The sequence below is a fragment of the Macaca mulatta genome, chromosome 5, assembly GCF_049350105.2.
Source record: "Macaca mulatta isolate MMU2019108-1 chromosome 5, T2T-MMU8v2.0, whole genome shotgun sequence".
NCBI classification, from domain to species: domain Eukaryota; kingdom Metazoa; phylum Chordata; class Mammalia; order Primates; family Cercopithecidae; genus Macaca; species Macaca mulatta.
Window position 1 is genome coordinate 10,585,698 of NC_133410.1, and position 10,109 is coordinate 10,595,806.

Below are 10,109 nucleotides of genomic sequence, written 5' to 3' on the forward strand. Positions count from 1 at the left end.
TATTTGCATGGACATTGATTATGGTAGTCTATGAGCATCTGTGGGACAGTACTGTGTCTTTGCCTGTGTGAATACTTTGCTGCCAGCACAGTGTCGGGGTCATAGTAGGGATTCTTTGAATGTTGAATACATAGATGAAATAAAATAGCATAATCAAGTAGGAAGTTGAAACATAAATAGGAAAATGTTGAGGGCATTACAATCAGACACTCATTATTTCGAGTCTAAGATCTTTCACTTAGTGGGTTAGCAACCTAGGCAAGTTGCTTCTGTTTTCTTAGTCTAACTTTTCCACCTATTTAAAGAGCACAAGGCATACTTTTCACTATTAGATTTCTTGGGCTATTTAAAGGAGCTATGGTATATGAATCATACACAAGTCAATTAGCTAACACTAGTTCTCCCTTCAAGATTACCCACTGTATATTTTCTACTTGTATCTTTTATTCTGAAGCATATTTCTGTTACCTGAAGTTCAAAAATGTAATAATAGAAATGTTTGAAAAATTGCACCAAGAATAAAACAGATTGTAATAAGTATGAACAGTCAAAAAATACTTTTAAAAAGATTACAGCTGGTGGGTTTCAGACCCAAGTAAGCACAGCAATGTCCCCAACTTCAGTGAAACCAAACCCACCTCTACATGGGTAAGAGCATTTGCAGAGGCATGCCAAATGGCAGGCGGTGAGCTCTACCAGCATGACTAATGGTAGAGAAAAAGAGAAAGGCAGAGGGAAAGAATCTGTTGGTGGAAGCACAGTGATTTATTATTCACTGGGAAAAAATGCAGTGTCAAGAAGTATAGGTTCTTGCTTGACATCAGCGCTCTGAATCAATTGGAAGAGTTTTATTCAGTGAACTGTAGCCAGAAACAATTGTCCACCTTTGTCATCACTTTGTGCATCTAAGCACAAAGGGAAGCAATGGCTGCAATCAGCAGGAGAAAGGGAGGAAGCTGTAATTACCAAAAAGTATTAGAGTCATTGGCATATATGTAGACAGAAAGCAATCCTGAAAACACTGCAATGATTTACATAAACAAATACATAAATAGAATCACGTGAATGACTCCATCCCCAAATCAAAAGTGCCAGCTCATCACAGTACACTCTAGGGGCAAACTAGTGAGCATTGCATTTCTGCTGCTCCAAACCAGACTGCTGTTTAAAATTAATCTTATCAAGGCATTTTAATAGTAAAACAACTTTGGTCACTTTTTGACCTTGGAGATTGATAGACTCAACTATAAAATATGCAAAACTGAAAAACTGCACTTAGATTATTCAACAGGGTTTTCTTTCTTTTCATGACAATTCCCTTTTATTTTTTATCTTTTCTCCTGTGGGTCAATGCTCATCACAAGAGCCCTTCAGTCTAGTTTCTGCTTCCTTACTGTTATTTTATTTCCTTATTTGCAATTTGAGGTGCTTTTTGTTGTGGCTTATTTGCTTTGTTTTGTTTTGCTTTTTGGCTATGCATGCAACTAAGACCAGAGAGTTAATAGTGTCATATTCATGGAAACTGAAGTCAGTTAAACCTAAGAGTGGACATGAGCATCAATATTTTTTATATAAGAAGCTCTGCTGAGCACTGACGAACATACTCTGTGAATAAGATGCTCTTTCTATCTGCAGTAGGAGGTCGTAAGAACTTCCACCAGGAATCCATGCTCTACTTCCTAGAAGTGATGACTGTGAATGTGAAATACCACACCCGTGATGGTGTTGTATGACACAGTTGACATTATAAAATAGATAATATCTTAGTGGGCCTGATCTGGACCTGATCCAATCACATGAGACCTAAAAAGCAAAGAATTTTCTCTGACTGGTGAAGAAAAAGGAGACAAAAATGGGAGCCAGAGAGTTTCAAAGCACAAGAAGGGGCAGATGCACTATTGTTTGCTTTGAAGCTGGAGGAAGCCATGTGAGAAGGAGAGCAGACAGCTTTTAGGACCCAAGACTGACTTCCACTGATAGCTGTGGGGAAATAGGGAAATCAGTCCTACAACCAAAAGGAACTAGATTATGCCAACAACTTACATGAGTTGGAAGTGGATTCTTCCCAAAACCTCTAGTGAAGAGCCAGGCTGACTGACATCTTGATTTAAGTCTTTGGAGACCCCGAGCAAAAAGGCTAGTTAAGCTCCCCCAAATATCTGACCTACAGAGCTGCAAAAGAATATTAAATAGTGTTATTTGTATTAAGCCAACAAGATTGTGGCAATTCTTTACACGGCAATGGATAATTAATACCACATTCTTAAAGAGTATAAAATTACTAGAGAAGAAAATGAAAATATCTGAGTAATAATTATAATGCAGTGTAATATGTGTTGGAATCAGGGAAAAGTGAAACGTGCTGTAGTGGGAGAGAATAGAATGTGACTCACTTTGTCAGCAGTACCTACGTGACATATGACTTGGGATGTGACGAATGCAAAGAATTTGGGCAGGAAAAGAATGTTCAGAAGTGCCATTCAAGCAGAGGGTACATCTGCAAATATCCATTGTCACAGATTGGTTCCCAAGGAAGCTGACTTTGAGATGGAGATTAGAGAGTAGAAGTTTTATCCAGGAGTTCCCTTGGGATCCACACCTGTGGAGAAAAGTACAGAAGTAGGAATATGCAGAGGGAGAAAGTGAGCAGCAATACAGCCCCATAAAAGTCTTTAGCCAACACTAAAAGGAGCTCTGGAGCTGAAAAGGCCCATTAGAATTGTTGATCAGCAATGAATGCAGGCTGTCCGTGGAAGGAGGTGTGACCTTGGGCAAGGCAGTTTTCTGCAGCTGAGATATTCTCAAGAAGAGTGACAGCTAATGGCTTCCTCCGCAAATCCACACTTCTAAAGTGAGGTCTGAGAGGTATATACAGGAATGTGGAGAAGTCTGGCCTTTTCAAAGGCAGATGAGAAATTAGGCTAGCCAAACAACAGGATATGCAGAAAAATCGGAAAGTTAGTAAGAAATCAGTGTAAAGAGATAAGTGTGTTTTGGCTCATGTAGGGTTCTGTGAGTCAGGCTAAACAGACAGATGTGTATCCTGTTGGGATGGGGTCCCAAGAGAAGGTTTTAGGCAGAAAAGTGATTTGGATTTTTATTAGTTAAATATTCTTGTGGCTACAGAGAAATAGTAAGTGTCTGATTTAAGAAATGAACCAAGGAATACACAGGAGTCAACGGAGTTGAGTTTGAGATGTTGGAGAGAAATTGGATTGGATAATCTTTATATTCTTATCTGTTACATTTGTAATGGGATCCTGTACTATATATTATTGTTGGAGCAACTGGGTGTACATTGATGCCATTCAGTAAGCCAAGAAATAGAGGTAGAGTAGATTTAAAGGTAAATGTAATTGCTTTGTTGAACATGTTTTTGAGGCGTGGGTAAGGTTAAAATAACTTGTAGGTAGTAGGGAATACAGGAATGAATCAATGAAGGCAGAACCACACTAGAAAAAGACATTTGGAAGTCATAAGAGAACAGAATATTTACTAAAGCCTTGAGAGTGTTGACAATTTCCCAGATAGAGCTCATTGAGCAAGAAGAGAAAGTGATCAAGATAGAATCTCAAAGAAACAATATCCAAGAGGTAGGTCAAAAGCAGGAGGAGAGTGAAGAATCCTGAACAGTCTAGAGGAGTAGAAAGAGAAAAAAAGGAACTGTGGTATCCTAGAAATTGAAAGGATGAAGATAATAAAGAGTGAATGGTAAGAAGTGATAATGTTGGGCACTGGACCTATTAATGACAAGAAAAACCAGACACAACCATTGCCCTCATGGAGTTTATAATCTAGTAGAGGGATACACATAAATAGAATATTTGCATACACACACATATGAAATTATCACTATGGTAAATGCCATGAATTTACAGTGTAGGCTGCTATAAGAGGCTGTAATGGGGAAGTCTGACCTCATTTGAAATATCAGTGCAAACCTCTCCAAGGAAGTACTGTTTGAACTAAAGTCTGAAGGGATGAATTTGTCACCCACCAGGATTTGTATCTTGAGTCCTAGCCTCCAGTACTACAGAATGTGACTGTATTTGGAGATAGTGCTTCTAAAGAGGGAATTAAGTTAAAATGAGGTCATTAGTGTGCTCCCTAATCTAATATGGCTGGTTTCCTTGTGAGAAGATCAAATTAGGACATGGATATACACAGATGGAAGACATTATAAAGACACAGAGAGAATACATTTATCTAGAAGCCAAGGAGAAAGGCCTCAGAAGAAAGCAAACCTGCCTACACCTTGACCTCAGACTTCTAGCCTCCAGAAAACAAGTTATGTTGTTAAAGCCACCATCTTTGTTAGGGCCACGTTACGTTGTTAAAGCCACTTCTCTTTGTTATGGCAGCTGTAGCAAACAAATACAGGGAGGAAGGATCCACCTACTAGTGTGGAAAGATGAAGCCAATGGCTATTTGATAGTTCCATGAATAGGACTTAATGATGAACTGGATATTGGGAAACCAAGTTTGTTGTGTACAATAATGTAGCTCATGAACATACTTTACAGTGAATGAAGGGGGAATTGGAAAATTGAAGTGTGAATGAGAGGACTAAAGGCTAAGACAAAAAGTGTGGCATGCAGATTCAAGTGGTCGATTCCACACATTCAGCATCTTCTAGCTCCAGACATTGGAGATGCATTCTATTTATACAATGGACAAAGATCTGCCTCATGTAACTTATAGATAGTTCAGGAAGCCGAGCATTATACAAGTAATTAAACTCGTCATTATTTACTATTGTGTTAAATCTTTTAAAGAATAAATAGGAACTTTAGGAAAGTATATATTTAGCTAGAAAGTAGATTGGGTTATTTGGGGAGTTATTGTTAAGGAAGGTATTTAGAGTGGGATGAATTTGATAGTTGGGATAAAGACACCATAGGAAGAGGAGGGAGAAAAAGATTCAGGAGAGTAAGAACACTCATAAGCAAAGTTAAGGTGTAGAGAGGCAGAGGCATTAGTAATCATGAATGTACTATGTCCAATGTCCCTGTGGGAAGGAAGGTCACCTAAGCAGACAGCATTGTCACTGACATTTGTCACCATGGAGCTCAGCAGAAACAAGGCCTGCTCTGCTTTTCTGAACAGCATGTAGGCACCTTGCCATGCAGCTTGTCTGGGGACAGTCACACAGTCCTGCTGAGCTGTGCCTTCCAGGGGCCTGGCTTCCTGTGGAGCTTCGATGATAGTACAGACAGTGGGATGATCAGGTGGTTGGGAAAGCTGCAGCTCTCAGGGTTGGAGGGGCCATCTGGCAAGAATGTGGGATCACAGAGGGGAAGTCTTAAAGTGACAGTGTTCATGTATTCCACATACATTTAATGAAAACTTAGTAGGTTACAAGCACTGTACTAGGTATGAGAAATCAGAGGGTCCCCAAGAGACACAAGTTGTTTTCTCTCTTTAGTAGCTTGTATTGTGTCCCTTCCCCAAAAAGATATGTCTAAGTCCTAACTCCTGGTACCTGTAAATGTGAACTTACTTAGAAATAGTGTTTTGGGGCCAGGCACGGTGGCTCACGCCTGTAATCCCAACACTTTGGGAGGCAGAGGTGAGCAGATGACGAGGTCAGGAGTTCGAGACCAGCCTGGACAATATGGTGAAACGCTGTCTCTACTAAAAATACAAAAGTTAGCCGGGCATGGTGGTGTACACTTGTAGTCCCAGCTACTCGGGAGGCTGAGGCAGAAGAATTGCTTGAACCCGGGAGTCAGATGTTGGAGTGAGCCAAGATTGTGCCACTGCACTCTAGCCTGGGTGACAGAGGGTGAGACTCTATCTGAAAAAGAAAAAAAAAAAAAGAAGAAAAAAGGAAATAGTGTTTTTGTAGATGGGATTAATTTCAAAATCTCAGGATTAAGTTGTCCTGGATTTAGGATAGCCTCTAAATCCAGTAGCTGGTATCCTTATGAAAGAAAGGAGAGGGCATTTGAGACACAGACATATAGACACAGAGGAGAAGGTCAGGTGAGGGAGGTGGAGATTGTAGTGATGCATTGACAAGCCAGAGAATGCCAAGATTGCTCACAGCCACCGGACGCTAGGAGTGAGGCATGGAACAGATTCTCCCTTGCCGCCTCCAGAAGAAACCAACCCTAATGACACCTTGATTTCAAACGTCTGGCATCCAGAACTGTGAAAAAAAACATTTCCACTCTTTTCAGCCCCCGAGTTTGTGATAGTTTGCTACAGCAGTCTAAGAAATGAAACATGAGGTTAATGTCAATCTTTTTTTTTTTTTTTTTTTTTTTTTCCTGAGGTGTGGAATTGGTTAGAGAACTAAGAAAGGCTTGATATGGCTTTCATGACTTCCACGGGGAAAGACAATAACTAGGCGGAGGAAGAAAGGAATGAACATTTTTTGGTGAACCTACTGTATGCCAGGCATTGTGTTGGGTATTTTACATGCAATAAGCCACTTAACTCTTACAACACTAGGAAGTTGGTATTGTCATTCATGGTCTTCTTTTTTTTCTCTCTCTTTTTTTTTTTTTTTTTGGTTGTTGAGACGGAGTCTCGCTCTGTCGCCCAGGCTGGAGTGCGGTGGCACGATCTCGGCTCACTGCAAGCTCTGCCTCCCTGGTTCACGCCATTCTCCTGCCTCAGCCTCCCAAGTAGCTGCGACTACAGGCGCCCGCCACCACGCCCGGCTAATTTTTTGTATTTTTAGTAAAGACGGGGTTTCACCGTGTTAGCCAGGATGGTCTCGATCTCCTGACCTTGTGATCCGCCCATCTCGGCCTCCCACAGTGCTGGGATTACAATGGTCTTCTTATAAAACATTTCAGTCTCAAAGAGGTTAGATGATTTGTCCCAAGTGGCCCAGAGGAAGCCAGTGAGCTCAGGCCAGCAGGACCTCCGAGTTTGCATCCTTCTCTGGAAACATGCTGCGTTTTCCTCCCTGCCGAGGAGAAGGCCCTGACTCAATGGACCCCAAATAAGATCCTGTATGTATGCCTCAGTTTCTTCATCAGGTAACTGTAGAGACTAGATAGCCAAAGATTCCTTTCCCATCTAAAACAAAGGGTCTGCTTAAGTCCATGGAGCCCCAGAGCTTTCTTACTTAAACATTTCCTGCTGTGATCCGTGTTCTGCATCCAGTATGCAAAATGAAACATGTTCACTCCCTCTCAAACTGCTCTTGGGATTGTAATTCTTATCTTTATTGCTACCTCTGCAAAGAGGAGTAAATCATTATGTGTGTATTTTTTTGCCCCCCCCCCCCACCTTTTCTTTTTTTGTTCTCTCTTTCAAAGTTAATCGGGTTACTTCACATTACTTCCATGTAATTTTTTACGAAGTAAATTTCCAACTACCTTTAACCACAAATTAGTCATCACATTGTGCTTTTCAGGGTTATATTAAGTCATTCGTCATAGATGCTGCCGATAATTGTTGGCTTAGGCTAAATGTTTCCTTGTTCAGAGTATTTATCACATCCTGTACCTGCCATGCCTGTGAAAATAAAATGCAGGGAGGGTGCGAACGGGCTCGCAGAGGGCAGAAGAAAATGAGTGTGAAGGAGCTGGGTAAACTGCAGAGGCCCCTGCAGTGGGGAGGTGGTTATTACTGGCATTAAGTCATCCTTTGGCAGGTTTTATTGCTGCACGATGAAAGGGACAAAGAGGAGGTGTCTAGGGGCTCACAAACACACAGGGGCTGTGTAGGGAGAAGGTGGGCTTCCATGTCTCGGAAGCAATGCTTTCTAGCTGTGAACGTGGCAAATCACTTACCATCTCCCATCTCAACTCCTCGCAGGCAAAGTGTGAATTGGAAATTCCACCCCACAGGGCTGTTGTGAGATCTGAATGAAATTGTGTCTATGAAGCCCTAGCCTGGCCCAGGGAATTCAATTGAGTTTGAGGTCTTCTCATTCAAGGCAACTGGCTGGAAAGAAATCTCCACAGGATTCATTTGCACTGATCACATAATGCCTCATGTCCCATCATGGATCTTGGATAGGTCTGCAAGCTGGGGCCTCCTATCTGCCACATAAAAACTCATTTTGAAGGTACTCCCTTGGAAGTGGAATCTTCCACTGTGCTGTCATGGTCTCTCGACCTGGTCAAGACCAGTCTGGTTTGCTTCAGCAAGTAACTTTTGGTACAAGGTTTATATCCATGCTGCTTAACATCTAGTATTCACCCAAACGCTAACTCTGTCTTAATGATCTTTATTAACCGACCTTCAACGGAACACGCCAACAGTTTCCATCACACTGGGAATAGGATCCCAATAAATCACCAGCCCCTTGCCATGGTCCACAGCCCTGATGACTCTGCCTCTGACTTCTCTTGCTGCCTTCCTTCTCCTAGCAACACAGGTCCTCCTGCTGTTCCTTGGTCCCCACTCCCACCGCAGCCCATGTGCACACACTCCTCTCCCCACGTGAAACTCTGTCTCTGCACCTGCATCGTCTGCGCTGTCACCAGCTTCACCTGTTTGCTCCAGTGTCAACCCCAGAAGAAAGCCTTCCCTGATCATCCTGTTTAAAGTGGCACCATCCCCTCCATTGCTATTCATCCTCTCACCTTTGTAAATTTGTTTTCACTGCCTTTTTTGTTGTATTACATTAAGTATGTATTTTGCCTGTATTCTCCCACTAGAATATGAATAATTTGAAAGCAAGAATTTTCTTTGTTTTCTTCGGCCCTATTTTCATACCCCTGGAAAAGTACTTGACATATATTATGCATATTATAAATATTTGTTGAGTGAAAGAATGCATAAACACACTGACTTTTATGAATAACTATGCCATGGTACTTGAATTAAAAGAGTGAGAGGCAAACATTTGCTTAGCTAGGGGATGGTTCCTTCAATAATTGTTTTTTCTTTGAATAGTAGCCACATCACTCTCTATTAGGTGGAGGTTATTATTCCCATTTTACAGATAAGAGGGAAGAAAGTGGTTCAGAGATTAGGATATTCACATAAAAGAATGGTACACAAAGCCACTCAGTTTCTCTGATGAACAGTAACTGTGCATTAAGGATTTGCTAATGAATGAACACTTAATTGTCTAAATTATTGAGGCTAGAAAACTATATTTACTCCTATGATTGTTGTGTTTATTGTTTTTATTATCATTATTATCATATTACTAATATTATTAACATCATCATCATTATTACCACTTTAGCTCTTTCATTCTCAGTTTGGCAAATAAATTTGGATGTGTTCATTTCAAAGCTACCTGACTCTCCATAACACACCATATCACTCAGATTCCTTTAATAAAGTGCAGTGATCACTCTCCCCTTCAGCTTCCTTGTGGCCAGCTGATTCTGTACTCTTTCTAGGATGTAGTAAAGATGGAAGGGGAACAGAACCTACTTGATGGCTGCCTCTAATGGAGAGGGAACACAAGTTGCAAAGTGAAAAGATCAGTGGGAAAAGTGTGTTAGGCCATTCTCACAATGCTATAAAGGAATACTTGAGGCTTAGTAATTCACAAAGAAAAGAGGTTTTATTGGCTTATGGTTCTGCAGGCTGTACAAGCATGGCATCAGCCTCTCCTTGGCTTCTGGGGAGGCCTCGGGGAGCTTTTCCTACACATGGCTGAAGGTTGGAGAGGGAGGGGGCACATCACATGGTGAAAGCAGGAGAAAGAGAGAGAGTGGGGAGGGAGGGAAGGTGCCACACACTTAAACAATCAGGTCTCACGAGAATTCACTATCACAAGCACAGTACCAAGCCGTTGGGGATCTGTCCCATGACCCAAATGCCTCCCACCAGGCCCCACTTCCAAAACGGGGGATTACAATTCAACATGAGATTTGGCAGGGACATATATTCAAACTATATCAAATGGTGATCAGCCAGGGCTGGCACTCTCCCACGCAAACCTGGGCACATGGCCAGCCTAAGTAGAGAAGCATGAGATGGAGATCCAAAAGCATGGGCTTGGTAGTCAGGAAGATCTGAGTTCAAGTTCAGAGTCCTTGAACTTGTGACAGTGGGCAAATGCCATAACCTCCTCAAGGCGATATTAATAATAAAAATATAACTCGGCCGGGCGCGGTGGCTCAAGCCTGTAATCCCAGCACTTTGGGAGGCTGAGACGGGCGGATCACGAGGTCAGGAGATGG